Here is a 22,829-nt window from a genome sequence, read left to right on the forward strand (position 1 = left end):
ACATAGCTCTCTCCAAAAAGTGAAAGAATTGGGTTCATGCTGCTTAAATTATAATGGTTCAGTCCTAACCCCATAATTATGTAATTCAGGAAAGTACAGACTTTAATCGGAAGGGTCATTTTTTCTATTATAGGGAGAACTCAATGCTGAAATAAGGTGGAAAGAAGGATGAAACGAAGTGCTCCTTCCTAGGAAGTGGAATGAAATTCCTCTGTAGAAAAATGAACATTGAGAGATAGTTCCCTGCACCCAGGAAACCCTAACTTGCCAGGTATATGACAGCCTGAATTCCAAGTGTTTCTTTAAGCTATTATGGAGTTTTGGCTGAGCACTGAAGAATTGATGCTTTCGAACTGCGGTGAGGGAAGACTCTTGAAGTTCCCTTGGACAGAAAGGAGATCAAACCGGTCAATCCTAATGGAAATCCACTCTGAATATTCATTGGAAGGACTGGTGCTGTAGCTGAAGCTCCAATACTTTGGCAACTTGATGCGAAGAGCCGACTCATTGGTAAAGACCCTGCTGATGGGCAAGAGAAGTGGGTGACAGAGGATGAGATGGTTGGATGGCATCACTGACTCAGTGTATATGAATCTGAGCAAACTCAGGGAGATAGTGAAGGACAGGAAAGCCTGGCATGCTGCACTCCCTGGAGTCACAAAGAGTGGGACACGACTTCGCGGCTGAACAACAGCAACAATTTACAACTTGGACTCAGCAGAGATGACCTTAAATCCCAAACTACTACCTTTCAACTAGAACACTGAATAAATGTTAAGTGTCTAAACTCTTGTTTTTTCATCTTCCATAGGGCAATGATAACAGTACCTACTTCACAGGGTTGATGTGGATATTGAGAAATCACATGGAAAACACTGTATAAAGTGCCTGACCTATGGAAAGGCCCTTCCAGAATGATAACTATTGCAGTAATTGTGATTATTATTATCACTATTATATCCTCAAATGAATTTCTTTTTGAACTGAACTTGCTTATATATTCACATGCGTATTAATGGTGGTTATGCAGTTATTGAAATCAGAGTTTAACTATAACCCAGGATCAGCAAACACAGCCCATAGACCAAATTCAGCCCATACTCCTCTTCTTTTTCTTATAAGCAAATTTATATAGGAACATAGTCCAATTTATTCATTTTTATATTGATTATGGCTGCTTTGGAATAACAGTGGCAGGGTTGAGTGGCTGAGACAGATATGAGACTGTGAGACTGAACACCAACCAGCTCAGAAAGCCAAAGATATATGCTTTGAGACCCAAACAAAAAAAGTTTGGCCATCACTCCTAACCTTTGTGCAGGAATATGGGCTTCCCTGATGGCTCAGATTGTAAAGAATCCACCTGCGATGTGGGAGATTGGGATTCATTCCCTGGGTTGAGAAGATTCCCTGGAGGAGGGCATGGCAAGCCACTCCAATATTCTTGCCTGGAGAATCCCCACGGACAGAGGAGCCTGGCGGACTACAGTCCATGGGGTCTCAAAGAGTTGGACACGACTGAGCGAGTAGCACAGCACAGCACATGTGAAACATCAAGATGCGCCCACCTTGGGTAGTAAGAAACACTTCGGCAATTCAAAATTAGAGCATCAAGACATTTTGAAAAAGGTAATGGTTAAAAATGTGAAAATGCCTCTGACAAGGGTTTGCGAGGCAGTCAAGACTGAAAACTTTGCTGGGATAACTTGGAAATAATAGTGCATTTGGCTCCTCCAACCAGACACAAATAGGCATGTTTTTGTTTTATATTATTGTTTGTTAATAAAGCAAATCAGTCCTTTTCACCTTTAATAGTTCTCTTCTCTATTTGGGATTGTCATTCTTTTTCTAATACTTTAATGTACATACCAACTCCTCTATTTTTCATCTTTCTTTATTAATAACAATTGTGAGGATATTGTGAGGATACAATTTTTCCTCAAACCTGCTTTTTTCTGTAACCCCTAGGTTCAGTTATAAAGTATTCTCCTTTTCACTGATTTTTAGTTTTTAATTTTATTTTTCTGTTTCCATAGATTCAAGAGTTGGGTTTGCTTCTTAACACTCAAATAATTATGATAAACTTAAAATTCTGTCTAGTTTATATTATGAGAATGTGGTATATAAATATTTCACTTTTTGGATATTCATTTTAGCTAAGTGCATGATTTTTAAAAATTTCCATTGGTATATAGTAAAGATTATTCTTGATTTGGTGATTTTAAGCCCCTTTCCATCATAGCCATAGTTATGTAATCAGATATACCAGTTGCATCATAGCAACTGTATAGTTTTACCTGTTTTTTGTGCACTATCTCAGTCCAATTTCAAAATGGGTATATTAAAATCTTTCACTTGTACTAAAAGAAAGAAAGGGAAAAAAACCCAGCACAATATGACCTCATTCATGCATATGTAAATTTATCCTTAGATATGTGTAAACTTTCTTATTCCCAGGTGTTACTGCCATTCTGCCTGCCATCACCGTCTATTCTTATTTCTACCAATCCAGGGTTTCTATCATCTCAAATCTTCCTATTTTTTAAAGTGGATATATGAAAGAGTACTTCTGTTGATTGGCCCTGTAAGTATCTGATGATTTCCTTAGATCTAATAGTAGCTTCTTTAGCATGGTTATTTTTCAGGGTAGTAACAAACAAGCACAAAACAACGTCTCTTTGACTGTACCTGCTTTGAGTCAGTGCCCAGACTCACGCTAGCTCCCGAATCTTTGAGTTGTGATATGTTAAATTTTCTCTCTAAGAAGTGATTCCATGTAGCGGACACTAGGTGGGGCAAAAACCTCACTTAATGCTTCTAGGGCACACTGATTTGGGTTTTGTCCAAAATAAACTGATTTAGGCTGTTTCTTACTGAGGCACTTTCTTGATCCTCATATACAGACCACAATCCAGGGCATTTGCTTTTTGCAAACAGTCTTTAATGTTTCTGTAAAGAAAATAGGAAGGAGAAAGAAATGCAAGGTATTTCAATGTGTTGACTGTTGACTGCATGACAGACTTTGTTCTCCATAAACTACAAGATTTAAAAATTTGAAAAGGACTGTGTGCCTATAGAAAAAAACAACCTTAAAGGAAATACAATTTTTATTAAGCACTAGTCCAATAGCCCACTTCTCAATGTTTCTCAGAAAATAAAATGGAAATCAGAACAACTGTTCTGTCCAAACTGGTTGTAAACTTAGGCAAAATAAATCTGACACTTCAAAATCAATCACACAAAATAACATGGAAGAAACCAAACCTTTAAAATTCAATTTAAGTATCTAGATAAATGGAAAGTCAAAGTGTTTTGACAAACACAACAGGTTTTATATTGGTGAAATGAAGTTGGTTATTTTTTCTAAGCTGCTTCTTTATAGTAGGCTAATCTAATGTTCTCTGAGGGAAGAAGGTAGGAGCTACAGCTGTGATAGTTGTAAAAAAAAAAATGACTAGCCCCTAATGTTGTAATCTAGTAATTTATATCTTTGAATTGAAGTTTTGGTAGGTTTAGATGTTTAGTTCAAAATAATATTTAAAATATGGGCAGTGGGGTATAGTCTAGCCAATAAAAATATTAGTAGGCAAAACCAGGGATTGATTGAATGCACCTTCCACATATAAATGAGTGTCTAAGTCTTAAGGACAAAGACCTCATTCACCTAGAACATTCACTCCAGAAATACGGAGGCTGTATCCAGTGAGCTGAGACATATTACTTAAACATATTACTGCTCATTTACCTCTGTATATGGCAACTGTCAGGACTCTATATTCATATAAGAAATCTTAGAATTATCTTTGTACAATACTAAATTTTACAAGTTTATCTGCAATCCACTTATCTTTTCTATTATGGCTCCTTCCAGGAAAACTGATACTCTCCTTCGGTAGTCTCAGGAATATTTTCAACGTAATCATTTAAGAAAAAAGAATTGCTTTGAGCATTAAAAATGCATACATACTTCTGTCCTATTTATGAAATGGTTCTTGAAGTATTCGATTCCTGGTTGAAGGTAGAAGATAGCCACACTGGTTTGAAGAGAGTTGTTATCTTCAGAAGTGTTTTTGTAAATCACTCTTCTGAAAGATAACTTCTCCTTTGGAGGACTTACCTAAACTTTCAAGAAACTGTTCAGAAACTTTTGCACAAGGAGCTAGACAGGTTTTCTTATAATCTCTGATTCTATGCTTGATATCAGATTCAGCTTACTTCTTTTCCTCTTCACTAGTGGAAATAGTATCCTGTTCATGGCAGATGGAGCTTATGGTGGAAACTGTAAATTGATCTACTTTCTGTAAATCAATAAGCACACTGCAACATGTATTAGGATGCACACTTAAAAGGGCTCTTTAGTCAATGATTGATTCCTTTGCTAACACTGATATCCCACTGTGGCAAACAGTACTGGAGCGTGATCTCTCACTTCAGCCAGAGTCCACATTTGTCATTTTCAATGTTATTCTGACATCTGCCGGCTACCTTCTTCAAAGGCTCCCAATCCTCAAGTGAACTGTGATTTTGGAAGCTCTGTTGAAGTTCATCATGAATTGTTTCAGAAACAAGGGCTAAAATCTTATTCTACCTTTCTTGTTTTCAAGAATATTTGATCAACCAAGCCAAATCTGTCAATGTATTTTTATAAGTTATGTTTATAGATTTTCTGAGAAAAGAGTGCTTTCTTTACTTAGGTGAACGTTGTAACCTTTGTGCTGTGCTAAGCTGCTTCAGTCCTGTCTGACTCTTTGCCACCCCATGGACTGCAGCCCACGAGGTTCCTCTGTCCATGGGGTTCTCCAGGCAAGAATACCGGAGTGGGTTGCCATGCCTTCCTCTAGGGGATCTTCCCAACCCAGGGATCGAACCCAACTCTCCTGCATTGCAAGCCGATTCTTTACTGCTGACTCACTGGGGAAGCCCTGACTACCTTTAGCCGCAATAACTCAACTATCCCGGAAAGTATTTCAGAGGACAATTTTCTGATTAATCCCAGACCCAGCAATGAAAACCTCTCCTTGCAGAATACATCCAGAAACGATGCTTAAATCTTTCAGTGCTCTGTCTATGGTGCACATCGCCAACGTCATGAGATTCCAGCACTTAGAACACCTGTCTACATCGTCCTTTCCAGATCGCTCTGGTTGATGCAGGAGTGATAGCGGACGTAAAGATCCTCTTTGATGAGAATGAAAATCCGTGGTGTCAAAAGTAACTCAGTAATTCTCTATCACTCTGCCATATTTGAGACAGCGATAGTACCTTGCATTTGGAAAGAGCCTCTGGTCATACAGCTTAAGCAGCTCCGGGAGCTGAGGCACGTTCAGCGCTTCCACAGAACGCAGAACTAGTTCCAGGCCGGCTCGCACCGAGAATTGGCAGGAACTGCAGAAGGCCGCCTTCGCCCACTGCGCAGGCGCGTCGCGGCCTCGGCGACCGCCTGAAGCGGTTACTGAGAATTGTATTTCCCGCTTGGGAGAGGGCCTGGCGACTGGAGGCTCTGCGGCATCCCTGAGCATCCGTCCGGCAGTGGGTCCGGCGCTCAGCTGGAGAGAAGGAGGCCATGCCTGTTCCAGAAAGAAGTTATTCTGAGAGAAGGTGAGCCCTTCCGCATGCTGGAGATCAGCCCCGTGAAGAGAAATGTGGGGCCAGGCGTGTAGGAAGGGGCAGGAGCTTCTAGGGCCTCCCAACTCTGCTTCCGCTTTCTGAATCTCTATTCGGTTCTCCAACCCGGAAGCTCCCAGGGTGATTTATCATACACCTGCTTTCTTGCTGTAATAACTTGTGTATGCCTAAGGAGGAGGAGGTTGAAACAGAGGGGGATGTCAAGCTTATTTGCCCCCACAGCTGAGGTGGAACGTTTGTCAGGAGTCTGAGCTGCGCAGAGTGTGAATTAACTTGAGATGGGGTTCAGAATTTACTTATAATATGTCTCCAAAACCTCATGGCCGAAATGGTTTAGAAATGGATGAAAATAAGACATGGTTTCTCTCTGAGTAAACTTCAGTCGATTCTTTCAGACCTAGTAATTTAAATTTCAAAACGGTGAGGAAAAGAAACCAGCCAATTGGTACTTGACTCTAGTTCATTTCCTGTCTGAAACATTACTCCCATTTTAGAGAGAGGATCTGACTTAATATTTTTCCCTATCCTGAGACTGTAAATATATGCTCCTATATTTTCTTTAAGAATAAGGTCTTCATTAGCCTGAAATGCTTTTTTTCCCTTTATCTATTGAGAAAAAAAAAAAAAAGGACTTACTGGGGGAGAAGGCATGGAAGGGCTTGCGTACCATGGAAGATAGACTATATTAAAGTATTCATATTTCAGGAAGATAGCAATGTTAAATTTTCAAAAAAAAGAAAAAGGAAAGGAATGGTAGCAACCAGAAAAAAAGTTGAAGGATGGGAATGGCATCTCCATGACTTATTTATTTTAAACTAGAGGTTTCTACCTTTTAACTCAGCTCATGCATTTTGTCCACCATCACCCTGTCACCCTCGCTCTCCGGCAACCACCAATCTTTTTCTTTGTATTGATAAGATTGTTTTTGTTGTTGTTGTTTTGGTTTGTTTCCCCCCCAGTGTCATTCTTCTCTTTTCTTAAAGAATAATGCATATTTGTAGGGGTTGCACAGAGTCAGACACAACTGAAGCGACTTAGCATGCATGCCTGCACTGGAGAAGGAAATGGCGACCCACTTCAGTATTCTTGCCTGGAGAATCCCAGGGACAGAGGAGCCTGGTGGGCTGCCGTCTCTGGGGTCGCACAGAGTCTGGACATGACTGAAGTGACTTGGCAGCAGCAGCAGCAGAAGATGAATAGCTTTATTGCCCTGTCCTGTGGAATCTAAGAAGTCCAGTAACCTTTGGTTATTTTATCCTGTCTATCTTCAATTCAAACTAGCAGTGTTTCTGCTCATATACTCCTATAATGTCTTTATCCTCGAGTAGGAAATGGCAATCCACTCCAGTTTTTTTGCCTGGAAAAATCCCATGGACAGAGGAGCCTGGCAGCCTACAATCCGTATCGTTGCAAAAGAGTCGGACACAACTGAAGCAACTTAGCATGCGGGCATGTAATGTCTCTATCGAGTGATAGTCCAGCCATATCCTTGCTGTTGCCTTCTGAATACACTTGCTCAGTTTTTGAAATATGAATAGGCTGAGAATTTTCCAAATCTTATAAAGTCTGGTTTTTCTTTGTATAACAGTTCTTTCTTCAATTTATCTCTCTTCTTCACTTTTATTATAAGGAGGCAGGTGGAAACAAGTCTTTCTAAGCAACAGTTTGCTTAGAAATGTCCTCAGCTAAATATCCAATATTTATCCAGTCATCATTTGCAAATTATAATTTACACAAAACACTAAAATACGAATGCAATTCATGCAAGTTATTTGCCACTTTGTAACAAGTATTACCATTCCTCTGATTTCTAATAACCTGTTACTCATTTTCATCTGAGACCTCAAAGTGGCCTGCCTTAATATCCATATTTCTGCTAGTATTCTAATTATGATTATTTATGTATTTTTTTAAGAAGATGGAAAATTTCTGTCCATCTCTGTTTCCTTTTTCCCTGAGTTCCTCAGAATCACTCTTAATGTGATCTCAATTTTTTTGGCATGTACCACAGAACTCCTCAGGTCTTTACCCATTACCCACATCCAAAGCCACTTCCACAATTTTAGATATTTGTTGTAGTAGTACCTCCTTTCTTGGTATCAAAATTTATATTAGCTCAGCCTACCATCGACTTAAACAGTAGGAATTTTTTCTCACAGTTCTGTAGGTTGGAAAGTCTGAGATCAAAGTGCTGGCTCATTTGGTTCCCCTTTGAGGACTGTCTTCTGGCTTGTAGATGGCTGTCTTCTTGCTGGGGTCTCATATGCAGAGTGAGAGGAAGCAAGCTCTGTGGTATTGATCTCAGGGGGCCTCAGCCTGCAGCGGCTTGAAGCAGAATTTTGGTTCCTGGCCAGAGATTGAAGTCAGGTTGTGGCAGTGAGAGTGCTGAATCCTAGCCACTAGACCAGCGGCCAGTGACAAAACTCCTGGCCCACTGACTTTGTAGAATGAATTCCCACAAAGAGACAGAAAGGAGTGAAACAAGCGTCTTTGGGGAAAATAGAGAGTATGCATGAATAGACACATGGTGATTGTGCCCTTACAGTAATTTGAATCACTTATATCAGGTATTTCTCCTGGGTTTCCTTTGGCCAGTCATCTTGCTTTGCCTGGTTCTGAGTCCATATTTGGCTTACTGATGCATCTCTTAGCCAAGAAGGATTCCAGCAAAGAGGCCTAAGAGCAGGTTGACACTACTTCCTTTTTGACCTTCAAGGAGCCTTTCTGGACATGTGTAGTCAGGAAGGTCTCCTTGACCTCAAGGATGAGAAGTATGTGGTCTCTGTCTCTTATCTAGGTAGGGCTCAGCCTCTCCTATTAGCCTCCTGCTATTATCTTCATCTTGGAGTATCTGTTCATAGGTGACATACTGCAGCTCCTCAGCCTGGGACTGTCTATATTCTGCCTCAGTATATCCTCCTCTGTGTATGTGCATGTGTGTGTGTGTTTGTCTGTGCACACGTGCCTGCACGCTCAGTTGCTCAGTCGTGTCTGACTCTTTGCAGCCCCATGGCCTGTAGCCCACCAGGCTCCTCTGTCCATGGGATTTCCCAGGCAAGAATACTGGAGTGGGTTGTCATTTCCTTCTCCAGAGGAAGCATCTCATGGGAAGCCCATCTCTTTCTATAAGAACACTGATTCCATCATGAAGCCCTCCACCTCATATATGATATATAGGATATTTATGTATATAAATGTATGATATATAATGTATAAATTTGTATTTAATATGTGTTATATTAAGTTTATTAAACAACTTTGAATAAATAATAGGTATATCACATCCATAGTGAAATGACACAACATACTAAATGTGTTAAATATTATTTTTATTTATTTATTTATTTTTTCATTAATTTTTATTAGTTAGAGGCTAATTACTTTACAATGTGTTAAATATTATTAAGTTTTTCTGTATTATTTTACAAATACAATTCAATCTCAAAAATAATTATGCTGGATCTGTAGTATAACTGAACAGATTCATTAAAAAATTATGTTGTAGAGAAAAATAAACATTTAGAGATTGCTAGGTTCACTTTAAGAAGATAAATGAGAATACTGACTAGATATTAAGGCATCTGCAAAGCTATAGTTATAAAACCAATATTTTCTTTATACCTGAAGATACAAATAAAAACTCTTTTATTTTGGAATTTGGCTTGCAGGCCTGTCTAGGGTGGCATTTGTCTCCTTTCATCCCCTCTCTATACAGTTTCCCTTACTTCTAGTTTTGTGTGTTTCATTTGGCCCTAAGGTCCTATTAATAGACAGGTCTTATGTTATTGATTAAAGTTAGTGCTTTAACCTTCTGGGGATATTAGGAAAACTCAGGTTAAGTCATGATCTAGCAAGTGGTTGGGTACCTTTCTTAGTGGGAAGATTTTTCTATTTCTTCTCCATGTTTTTAGGTATGTCTCTTTATATGTCATTTCCTTGGGAAGAGTTACAATTTTTCTTTGACCCCCTTTGTAGGTCTCAATTCAAATAGTGAGTCTGTATTTAGTGTCTACGTCTGTGAGGCATTTTTTTGTGTGTGTGAGGCATTTTTAATTTGTGCTTCTCCCTATCTACTCTGCCTGCTGCTGGAGGCAAAACCCAGGAGATTTGAAGTTTCAACTCTACTTCCTGCTTTACACATCTGATTCCATTTTTGGTTTCATAGATGTTTATCTTATTTTTGAAGATTACTATGCTTAAAAAACCTTTTTCCTTTCCATATTTTCTCTGTAATTGAAATTTGTTTAATATGCAGAGACTGTCTCAAAGAATAAACTGTTTTTTAGTCTCTTTTATCATTAAAAACAAAGCAAAAAAATAACTGTAAGAAAAGATTCTTTTAAAGTCATGTAAAAGAAATTATTGTCTCAAAGTCTTAAGATGTATAACTGTATTCTAGTTTTCATTCTTAAATCTTCCAGAAGAGTGATGTTTTAAAAATTACTTTCCTAAAATGGTGTAAATTATTTTTAATCTATAAGTTGCTAATCAGTTTAAAGATTTAAATGACATAATTACTAGTTTTTAGAAAAATTTTCTCTTTTTTGTTGTTGATGACATACTAAAACATAATTGCAAATAATATTGTTTAATAGACTTATTTTAGTTGAAGTTATTCTCATATATTCATTTTGTAAATATCAAACTTAGGTACTGAGCGTGCTTTATTTGAGTCTTAATTTAGGCCAGTGTCTTAACTGAGGGTGCAGTTTCACACTGTGCTGTACTGCGCTGGACTTAGTCACTCAGTCATGTCCTCCTCTTTGCGATCTCATGGGCTGTAGCCTGCCAGTTTCTTCTGTCCAAAACGGGAATCTTCAGGCAAGAATACTGGAGTGAGTTACTCCTGTTAAAAAATAAAATTTTGAAAGTGGATTAAAAATAATGAAGTACTTATAATTTTGTATGAATATTTTGGTGACAGAGAGATAAACCTATGTTAATATTAATAAGAAACATCTACTGAAAAGTGTCTTTTCAATAGTGCTGTAAAATTATTCATTTCTATGAATTGCATTTTTCAGGTTTTTTTTTAATCATAAAGACATTTCTCCATTTATTTGTGCCTGAGATGGTTATAAAATACTAAGTACATATTTTTTTAACAAGTAAGTTGCCAGCTTTATTTAATAAAAGGTAGTAATGTTGAAATTAATGATACGAAAATATATCATCTTACTCCCTGTGAGGCAAAGTCAAAATAGAGTCCTGTATTAAATTATGGCATCTGAGTGATTTTAGTTCACTTACACTAGAGAAATTAATTAGTTTTGACTTCATGTGTCCTTTAATCCCAACTTTATTCACTTTATTAATTTAGCAAGTTTAGAATTGCAAGTATTTTAAACCATCTTCAGTAGCCTTTAGCTTAATGTTTTAAACTACCATTACTCTGGAAGAACAGCTTAGTTGAAAACTGGATGCATACAAATTTGAGCAACTTTACATAAATAAAATATGAAAAGAACATGGGTTCTGGAATTGGAGAGACCTGAATTTGTTCTCTGACTTCACCACTTAGTGCCTTTATGACCTTAGGAAAGTTATTTAAGTCCCAGTTTCATCATCTGTGAAATGCTGGAAATAGCACATAATTCAGAAGTTTGTTGAGGGGTAAAATGAGATAATGCAAAACTATTGACCCAACACATACCCCATAACAGAGACTCTGTCAGTGATGATTCTCTCAGATGTGAGAATCCTAAATTATCTGTTTGATTCCTTGGAACCAAAGTATCTAAGCAAACTAATGTCTTTAAAAAATACATGTTATGTGTAGTTTTATATATAGTTTTAAAAAGTAATAACCATTTTCAGTGCTTACTATGAGATCTATATAGTCCTAGTTGTTGGCAGTGCACACAAGAGCTTGAATTTGACTCTGGTAAGGAAGAACGTTTATAATGATCTTATTTTATCTAATTCCAAATGGAATTTAGTTAGGGGAATAAAAACCAAGAATGATGAAATAATCAGACACTAAGAAAACTGTTACCCTTATTTTTTGCTTTGTTTCTCTTTCTGGGTTCATATTTTGTCTCATTCCTACTTCTCTTTTGAATCAGCTTCTTTAATATTTCATCTTGCATATCGGATTGCTCCAAGTTCCTCGGGTAGCTCAGAGACAGCCCCATAAGACTCTCTCAGTGCAGAGACTGCATCTCCTTGTCTCTCTGGTTAATGGCTCCACATTCCTTGAAGGCATTCCAGTTGACTCAGTTCTGGTTGACTGTCTTTCTAGTTCAGTTGGCTGTGGCAAATGGCAAGGTGGTGGAGTAGGCTACTATTCAAAAGAAGCTGAGAAGGTATAGGATCTAAGGGTGTGGTTTATACAGACTGGAATAGGTTAGTTTCTAGTCACTGGTAAATATTCTTAAGAAAAAAAAAAATCTTACTGAGAGAAAAGGAGCTTAAAAAAATAGCATAGGTTGATTGAAATAAGATAACTGTGTCATAGCTGAAAGTGAGAGTGAAATTTGCTCAGTTGTGTCCAACTCTTTGTAACCCCATGGACTATACAGTCCATGGAATTCCCCAGGCCAGAATACTGGAGTGGGTAGCCTTTCCCTTCTCCAGGAGATCTTCCCAACCCAGGGATTGAACCCAGGTCTCCTGCATTGCAGGCCGGTTCTTTACCAGCTGAGTCACAAGGGAAATCCAAGAATATTGGAGTGGGTAGCCTATTCCTGGGAGAAGGATATGGCAACCCACTCTAGTATTCTTGCCTGGAGAATCCCATGGAAAGAGGAGCCTGGTGGGCTGCTGTCCATGGGGTCACACAGAGTCAGACACAACTGAAGCGACTTAGCAGCAGCAGCAGCAGCCTATCCCTTCTTCAGCGGATCTTCCCAACCCAGGAATTGACCAGGGTCTCCTACATTGCAGGCAGATTTTTTACCAACTGGCTATCAGGGAAACCCATTGACTTATCTAAATTTTCCCACATCAAAATATCTTATTTCAATGCTGTGATAAAAAGAGAAATATTTAAGAGAGTTGAGAAACTTTTACATGAAACCAAGAATTCCCTGGCAAAGACTTTTGGCATCTTGATAAAATGTTATGATTGTCCAAAACCTTCTTAGGCACTTTTATGAACCACATTTATTTGTAAACTCATTTACTTCAATCACCTTGCTATTGTGACCAAGGATACAACATTTGGCTTCATTCTACTCCATTGATACAAACTGTCCCCCAAGCCCCAGCCAAATAGAATCTATTGATCTGAAAGATTAATAAGTGAGACTCTGTATGTGTGTATATTTACATATATATGTTTACACAGCAATATTTGAGAAAGGATTTATAGTAGTTCATTCAGTATTGCATCAAAAATTATAACTTTGCTAGAAAAGTGTTTTCAAATAGGATACCCTATTAAAAATGGATAAAAGGTACCTCTCTACATTATATACACACACAAATCAATAGTATTATCTGGAATTTAGATTTAGGAAAAAAGAGTTGAGATATTCAAGGACAAAGGGTAGGTCAGATAGAAGTAGAAACATAATTTGAATTCTTAGCACCAATTCTTAACACTAATTCTATAGTGAGCACAGAGGAATTTAAAACATGGTAATAGACTCAGAGGGTAACTTATTTAAATTAAAAAAAAATTTCTCAGTATGCTATGGAAAATTAATAATATTTGGTTCATATGGCTGAAAATCACATTTTCTTTAACAAAAGTATCTTTAGTAAAGTTCTTATCAGCTAGTATTGAATGCCTACCATATGTAAGATTTTATTTTCTGAGGATAAAGAATTAATGAAAGTTATGATGCCATCCTTTAAGGATTTTAAATGAGAATATTAGATGAAGAAGACATGAATACACATAATATTAATTCACTGTTACTTCTAGAGTGATGGGAATGTATATACAGTGCAACAATAATATGATGAAAGGTATGTTGAAAGCATCAGTGTATAAACCACAGAGTGGTTCACTTACCTTGTAGCTTCCAGATGTATGAAGATCGGAGCTTTACCACAAACTCTGATGTCACCTGGACGAGGTGAGAATAATGAACAGATTTCTTTTCTAAGGAGTGTCAAAACTTCAAGCCACATGCTTGAGGTGTTGAATATGGAATCAGCAATCAGTCAATGGATAAAGGAATCATTTTTTTCTTTCTGTCTTATATAGTAGGTTCTTCCTAACCATCTGCAATGAAACTTGGTAGACAGGTAACTACATCATACCTTGTACATGTACATGAACATGCTCCTAATTGAGACTCCCTTTTTTTTTTTTTTTTCATTTATTTTTATTAGTTGGAGGCTAATTACTTTACAATATTGTGGTGGTTTTTGCCATACATTGACATGAATCAGTCATGGATTTACATGTGTTCCCCATCCTGAACCCCCCTCCCACCTCCCTCCCCATCCCATCTCTTTGGGTCTTCCCAGTGCACCAACCCCGAGCACTTGTCTCATGCATCCAACCTGGACTGGCGATCTGTTTCACACTTGATAATATACATGTTGTGACTCCTTTTTTATGATAGAACTCAATGCTTCTGGCTTTCTTGTTTCTTATTTTTTGTTCCAAAGCCCCAGTTTATTCTTGCCTGTGATATTCTGTGATCTCCTTCCTATGGCCTTCCGCTCTAGAAGGCTGTCCTTCTTTTGCCCACTCAGACTTGGCATTCAGGATATTCCTTTTGTTTTGTCCTAATGACCTCAGTTCTGCTTAAATTTTTTTCCAGTAGATTCGTGTTTGTCTACATTATTACGTAGAGTGTGACATATAATTTTCCATGCCTTGATTACCTGGCCCAGATTCTCTTCTTTTCTTCTTGCATCTTGCTATAAAAACTTTGGGATTATTTTAGGAATATATAATAATTCTCTTGTATTGCTCAAAAATCTAATTTGTATTTGATTATTTCATCTAAGTTTGCAGATTTTGAGCAAAGACTATTTTTATTTTCAGTGTATCTTCAGAGCCCATCACATCTAGTCCTCTCCTTCTCCCAGGGCCAGTGGGAAGCATCTTGACTAAGTTTGTGATTAGAGGATTAACACGGAGCATATTCAGATAATACTTCCAGCAGTAGTGCAAGTGAATGCTTTGGTAGAGGATGAAAGACACAAGGTGAGTTCGTTGGTACCAGGCTTTCCTCTCCTTGCAATGTGACCTTCTATGCTTAAGTATTTGACTTTAATAAGCTCCATTAAAAATACAGGTATTATTTAGGAGAATAATCCCTTAAGAATTATTGAAACAACCTCTATTGTTATTATATACATTACACATTGTTATATTCTACTGACATTACCATTGAAAGTACACTTGGAATACAGGACAAAGACATGGGAAAAATGGGAGGCCCTGTTAGAGGGAAGTGGATGAAAGCATTTCACAAATACCAAACATACAAATTACCGGGACTGGCAACTAAGAGATCCCTGTCCTGATCTTAGATTCACCTCTGACTATAACTGGTAAACAATTGATTCTCCATGTTTTCAACATTTTCATTTGAAAATAAGAGAAATTAGATTTGACACATGAAGGTGACTTTCTCAATTATGCAAATTTTGGCAAGGGTATTAGAGCTTCATGTGTTGCCTTAAATTATTTTTTTTTTTTACTGAAAATATATTTATTGCTTAAAACATTCCTCTGAAATGATACCAATTTATAAATTGTAAAGAGGAAACAGCAAGATATAGAACATCAAAATGTTGTAAAACTTTTGAGGTGTGGGAGTTACATTTTTAAATATCTTTTTTAAAATATGGAATATTGGTAAAAAACATACACTATAAAAATATAGAATCAGCAATTTGGTGGCATTAACTACCCTGCGTTCTTGAATTTCATAGTCTTGCCATTCTCAGATATATTCTCTCTTCAAAATTTCAGACAACAGTGCTCTCAAATTCTGAACTGATTCCTTTCTAGCCAGATGTTTACAAACCATTTATAATAAGGCATAAATGCATGATAGGAGTTGAATTTCTTACTTTTCTCAGGAACATTTGCATTTAAACCGGGTCAAAGCTTAAGCCAAATGACTGATATTAAATGTGGTCATACCAAGAATTAGCCCAACATTAAAGGAATTTATTTTCTCTCTTAAACAACCTACTCTTCCAGTGCATATGGAATAAAGCATGGTAGACAATTAATTGTCAAGCATGCTAGGACAATGCTATACCTAAATTCATTATTCTCTTATATTTCAGAAAAATTTATATATGAATAATTCATAATACAGAATTTGTTTAAATGTATTTTTCACATCATATTTACAAAAACATTTTTAAAATGGGACAAAACACACAGAATGCACAAAAGATGAAGTAAAATGAATTTTATTTATCTGTGCTTTTTGAACCCAAGACATATTATTAGACAAATCAGTTTTTACTTATATGCATTTGCATGCCAAAGGGATGGAAGAAACATTATTTTAAATCAAGGGAGTTAGAGTATATTACACTTATGACCTTAGAGATTTGGACTGCTTCTAGAACCATGTCATGTCTGTGATTTTCAAAGGTGGTATAGAGATCTAAACCTGAGAAAATAAGTTTTTCTGAGATGGTAAAGACACTATTTAGGATTAGCCCAAGATTAGCCAAATTACCCCAAGATATCTAGAAAGACAGAAAGTGATGGAGAATATTAGAGCAATGACTGCCGGCCATTTTTAATACCTTTATTATAGATTTATTGGTCTTAGTTTCTATGGCTTGGGAAAGTTAATTTTATTGATGTTTCCTGTTAATGGTTTCCCTTCATTTTTAGCACATTATTTATACAAAACATCACAAGATAACAATTTGCAAATAGTGTTAAAAAGCATAGAGAACTTAATTTGACTTACCTTTGAGATTTATTACCTTAAAAAAAGAGGCTTAAGAGAGAAATTCAAGAACTTTATTGTATAACAAATGGAATGAGACTGAGGGTTGAACTGTTAGAATATAAATTAGTTGATTAATATGTAATCATGTAAACAACATTATGAAACTATGTTCATATCCCTTAAAAATAATTTATACTTGAGAACTATGCCTACAAATTTAAAATCCAGTGAAAGCATTGTTCTATCTTTTTAACAAAAGTGAATAAATTTTGTTCCAATGATTAAAAGAAAATTCCACTTACAAGGACTGAACTGAGGCTCTTACAGTCAGTTAAACTCACGTCACCAAGACAGAATGATCATCCTATCCATTCATAATTGTAACTTCCAGTGTAATTACTCATTGTATATAAAGTGTGGACTTCTAATTCAGCTATTTAGGAAGCTGAATTTAACAATATTTATGTTGGTTTATATATGACTTTGTATATTTCATTTAATAGTGTTATTTGTTATTATCCCATACGCAAAAATCTTAGACATAATTCATGAGTTGAAACTTAAAATGATGTATGCAAAAAGTAATGTCATTGAGTTTTGAGTTATTTTTCAGTTAGATTTAAGCTAAAGCTCTTTGACCACACTTCAACTAATTCTATAATGTTATTTTTAAAACATCACTGGAATTTGTTCTATTTGAAAGTATGAAGACTTTCTGCTAAAATTTGAAACCGTTGAAAATAGCAAAGGCCAGGCTCAAAAACTGTCTTTTTACTTCTATACTGCTATATACTTAGAGGCTATTAATTTTAAATGGTTATAAAACAGTGTGAAACTATTATATTTATAAAACATTAAGCCCAATTCCTTTCCCAAAAAGTCTTGCCAGTTGCCTGTTTCTGATATTTTAAATATAAATTATTCAATAACTGGTTCTTTTTGTGGTTTTAAAGTGACTATTGTGAATATGGGATGGTTTCAAAATAAACTCACAGGGGACTATGATCTTCAGCCAAGATGGAGTCGCATAACAAGATGTATACTTTCATATGAAAACAATGTGAAAAAATATATATTTATTTATCTTTATTATTGGATACCAGGTAATGCAAGGACAGTGATCTTTGAACCATGAGAGAGGAAGAAATAAAAGGTTAGTCTTGTAACTGCCTTAACTTACCACCCAAGACTTTCCAAGATTCAGCACAGGAAGGGGGACCCCAGGGAGGCTCCCAGTAAAATTCTTAAGTTGAGGAGATGGAACTTAGTGCCTGTGAAGGCCAAGGTGTTGAAATGTCCCACGGCAGAGTTCTAGAGAGATAAGAGCTTTGCAGAGAGAGGTGCTCTGGAGATTCTGAGGGTGTCATTCACATATTCAGTCAGATAGAAACTACTTGAGGCTAGGAAAAAGACCATCTGAAAAGAGCAGAGGGAACATCCAGAGAGCTCATACAGGAGCTGGAAAAGTTGGTATTCCTACAATCCAAAAAGCCTCATGTTTTATGGGTCATTGGGTATTCCTTAGTAGCAGGATACTGCTTCAGCAGTAGGGAAATAGCCCTAGATTAATGTTGCTTTATTTCCAGATAATTAATTTTAAAAGTGTACCTTGAAAAAAATAAAAGTTCCTGAGAGTTCCCCAGAAAAATCTCAAGAGTATATGCTGCTGCTGCTGCTGCTGCTGCTAAGTCGCTTCAGTCGTGTCCAACTCTGTGCGACCCGAAAGACGGCAGCCCACCAGGCTCCCCCATCCCTGGGATTCTCCAGGCAAGAACACTGGAGTGGGTTGCCATTTCCTTCTCCAGTGCATGAAAGTGAAAAGTGAAAGTGGAGTCGCTCAGTCGTGTCCCACTCTTAGCGGACCGCATGGACTGCAGCCCACCAGGCTCTTCTGCCCATGGGATTTTCCAGGCAAGAGTACTGGAGTGGGGTGCCATTGCCTTCTCCGTCAAGAGTATATAGGGGAATACAAATATATAAAGCACCACAAAAGATTAAATTCACAGTGTCTGGCATATAGTAAAAATTGCCAGACATGGCAAAGAAAAGAAAATTATGACTCATAATGAAGACAAAAAATAAAAGGAATGTGCCCAGAACTAACACATGATAGAATCTGTTATAAGAACAATTAAAGGGTTATTATAATGTATTCTGTATATCTTTATTCTGTATATTCAAGCTAGAAAAAATTGAGCAGCTGAAGCAATGATATTGTATCTGTTTTTTTTAATGCCTAAGAAAACTTCTAGAAATGAGAAAAGATCTTCATGAAAAATACACTGGAAACTATCCAAAATGAAAATCAGAGAGGTCTTCCTTGGTGGCTCAGTGGTAAAGAGTTCACCTGCCAATGCAGGAGACATGGTTTGATCCCTGGTCCAGGAAGGTCCCACATGCAGTGCAGTAATTAAGCCTGTGCACACAACTTCTGAGCCTGTGATCTAGAGCCCACAGACTCTACCTACTGAGCTGAGCTCACGTGCCGCAACTCCTGGAGCCCGCATACCCTGAAGCCCATGCTCCTCCGCAACAGAAGCCGCCACAATGAGAAGCCTGTGCACTGCAACTAGAGAGTAGCCCCAGCTCTCTGCAACTAGAGAAAAACCTGCACAACGAAAACCAGGCACAATTATAAATAAATTTAGAAAGTCAGAGAAAAATGACGTTAAAAATATGAACAAAGGAACAGTGGGACAAATTTAAGTGACAAGCTATGAAATTGAATCTCAAAGCATAGGAAGTGAGTTGAAAAAAATAGTTGAAGAAATTATGGTCAATTTTTTTCCCAAATTTGTTGATAATTTTAAGCCAGCAAATTCAAGGATCTAAATGAAATATAAATACAGGGATGCTTAAGAAAACTACACCAAGGCACATGACAGTCAGTGTCCAATATTACTCTGGATTATTAGGAAGTCACCTATTGGAATAGTTCACTGCCATCTCAATCAAGGGAAAAAAAATCTTTTGAATCATGCATGGTTCTATGTTAGTACCTCAGTTCAGTTTAGAAAATTTTCAAGAAGACTGTTGGTAGTTCAAAAGTAAGGGTCAGGTGCTCTTTTTGGCAACACATATACAAAAGTAAGGGTCAGTGGGGTTTCCTCATTTTTGAACATAATGGATGTTGAATTTTTTCCAGCCAACTTTGTAGTCCTCATTATAGAGACTTTTTTTCATTTTTTTAAAAAGTAAATTTATTTATTTATGTCAGGTCTTAGTAGCAACACACAGGATCTTCTATTTGGCATGTGGGATCTTTCATTGTGGCACATGGACTTCTATCTAGTTGTGGTGCATGGGCTTCGTTGCCCCGTGGCATGTGGACCTTAGTTACCCAACCAGGGATTGAACCCATGTACTCTACATTGGAAGGCAGATTCTTAACCACTGGATCAGCAAGGAAGTTTTCTTTTCATTTTCTACTTTAAGAACTCTGATCTGCAAATTACTTTCCCATCCTAATATCACCTACCTTTTTCTAGCTCTGATTTTACACTAAATTTTTAAATGGGAAAACAAATTCTGCAAGTCCTTACTTCATCTGTCAGTCTTGCATGGCTGATAGAGTTTCTTAGAGTCAATAAAGAGTGCAGAGTAAGAAATAATGGAGAAAATGAATGTTAATTTTTTGAAATATAATTCTACTCAAGTAATTAAGATGAAGGTGTCAGACATAGGTTTGGATACTGGTTTGGAGACTCTGCTTTGACCATATCATATAGTCAAGTGGTTTTTTGATAGGTTTTTTTCCTGAGTATCCTCGTATTTGTCATCTCTTTTTCTGTTCTAAATCTGTCATGTCTTGGTAGTCTCTTTGAAAGTGTCAGTGGAAAGCAAAATTTATGTTTTGATAACAATATTTTATTTTGGCAATGGTGACTAGGATACCTATGTAATAAAAAATAAGAAGTGAGTGAAATGTTTTTAGTATTGATCAAAGTCTCAGTGAGCTTCTCCGCTCACTCAGGAAGGAAACTGTGCTTAAAAAAGAGCTGTTACAAATTAGAGCTAATTACCATAGTTTCATTTTCATAGATAGTCAAGGGAAAGGGATACAATTAGTGATGCTTACATTTTTTATGGAGAAAGGTGTGACTTTTGGAAGATTAAATCAGTATATATATAAATAGACAAAGAACAGGACTTGATTTTCAGAACCTTGGCCTAAGATTTCAGAATTCCTTGTTCCTAGAAAAGACAATATGTTTAGGTAGGACAATAGGTAATTTTATCAAAAAATTCTTAAATTTAATGAAAAAGTAGATAGGATCCATTGATCATCTCTAAATATTAATAAAACTTGAATCAATAATAAATTAAAAAATAAAATTAAGGTGTGTCAAATTCAAGATAATTCAGCTAAGAAAACTACAGGTAGGGATTTTCTGTGTGCTCAGGTTTTAAATATGCATTAATCAATCATGTAAGAAGTATTACATAATTATAATAAAATAAAAATATCCTGCAAGAATGGAGTGAAAAGCTATAGATCGTGAAGAAGATGTTAAGAAATGATTAATACTTTTCAGGCTAAATTCAAAACAAGAACAAGAATTTCTATTTGGATCAAATAAGATAGAGAGAGAACACTCAACTACTACTTTTAATTTTTTTATTATTTGCTTCCTTAGTAGTATAGAAATTGTTAAGATAATTATATTAAAGAGTACTAAAAATGCTAAACACTGAAGATATGAATATAGCATCATTGTTGGTAACATTTTTGATGTAAATAGACATTAGGCAAGTTCCAGGGAATCTTTATGGACCAGGGATTGAAACCATGTCTCCTGCATCGGCAGGGAGATTTTTACCACTTAGCCACCAGGGAAGTCCTCAGTTGTTGGTAGCACATGTGAATGAGTTCCCCTGAAGGAGGAAATGGCAACCCACTTCAGTATTCCTGCCTGGAAGAGCCCATGGACAGCAGAGCTTGTGGGCTGTAGTCCATGGGGTAGCAAAGAGTTGGACATGACCTAGTGACTGAGCATGAGCACATGAATGAGTTATTAAAATTTAAGTTATTTAGGAGAAAACAGTCTCTGACTTAATTAAGAATATTTTTCTGAAAGATGTTTTTCATTTTTTAAAATATTTTTTATTTGATTGATATTGTAACAGCAAAGCAGAACATTTCTTGGTCTGTGTTGCAGTAGACCAAACTTATCTAAATAGCGGTGCTCATGCACAATTTTGATATGAGCCAAGATAGTATAACTTGAAATAACATAAAGAATTACCAGCAACTTGATTATCACATACTGTTCATGGGGTTCTCAAGGCAAGAATACTGAAGTAGTTTGCCATCCCCTTCTTTAGTGTACCACATTCTGTCAGGACATTTCATGCAAAACTGGGCTCAATAAAGGACAGAAATGGTATGGACCTAACAGAAGCAGAAGATATTAAGAAGAGGTGGCAAGAATACACAGAAGAACCTTACGAAAAAGATCTTCATGACCCAGATAATCACGATGGTGTAATAACTCACCTAGAGCCAGATATCCTGAAATGTGAAGTCAAGTGGGCCTTAGGAAGCATCACTATGAACAAAGCTAGTGGAGGTGATGGAATTCCAGTTGAGTTATTTCAAATCCTAAAAAGTGATGCTGTAAAGTGGTGCATTCAATATGTCAGCAAATTTGGAAAACTCAGCAGTGGCCACAGGACTGGAAAAAGTCAGTTTTCATTCCAATCCCAAAGAAAGGCAATCCCAAATAATGCTCTAACTACTGCACAATTGCACTCATCTCACACGTTAGTAAAGTAATCCTCAAAATTCTCCAAGCCAGGCTTCAGCAATACCTGAACTATGACCTTCCAGATGTTCAAGCTGGATTTAGAAAAGGCAGAGGAACCAGAGATCAAATTGCCAACATCCTCTGGATCATTGAAAAGCAAGAGAGTTCCAGAAGAACATCTATTTTGCTTTATTGACTATACCAAATCCTTTGACTGTGTGGATCACAATAAACTGTGGAAAATTCTGAAAGCGATGGGAATACCAGACCACCTGATCTGCCTCTTGAGAAACCTGTATGCAGGTCAGGAAGCAACAGTTAAAACTGGACATGGAACAACAGACTGGTCCCAAATAGGAAAAGGAGTATGTCAAGGCTGTATATATTGTCACCCTGCTTATTTAACTTATATGCAGAGTACATCATGAGAAGTGCTGGGCTGGATGAAGTACAAGCTGGAATCAAGATTGCCAGGAGAAATATCAATAACCTCAGATATGCAGATGACACCACCGTAATGGCAGAAAGTGAGGAAGAATTAAAGAGCTTCTTGATGAAAGTGAAAGAGGAGAGTGAAAAAGTTGACTTAAAGCTTAACATTCAGAAAACTAAGATCATGGTACCT

General features: G+C 36.9%; 1 pseudogene; it reads right to left on the reverse strand.

The window, feature by feature from the left end:
- Positions 1 to 4,058: 4,058 nt before the first annotated feature.
- Positions 4,059 to 22,829, reverse strand: part of LOC136164235 (DNA primase small subunit-like) — a 39,733-nt pseudogene continuing 20,962 nt past the window's right edge.

The sequence above is a fragment of the Muntiacus reevesi genome, chromosome 3 (assembly GCF_963930625.1).
Source record: "Muntiacus reevesi chromosome 3, mMunRee1.1, whole genome shotgun sequence".
Taxonomy (NCBI): domain Eukaryota; kingdom Metazoa; phylum Chordata; class Mammalia; order Artiodactyla; family Cervidae; genus Muntiacus; species Muntiacus reevesi.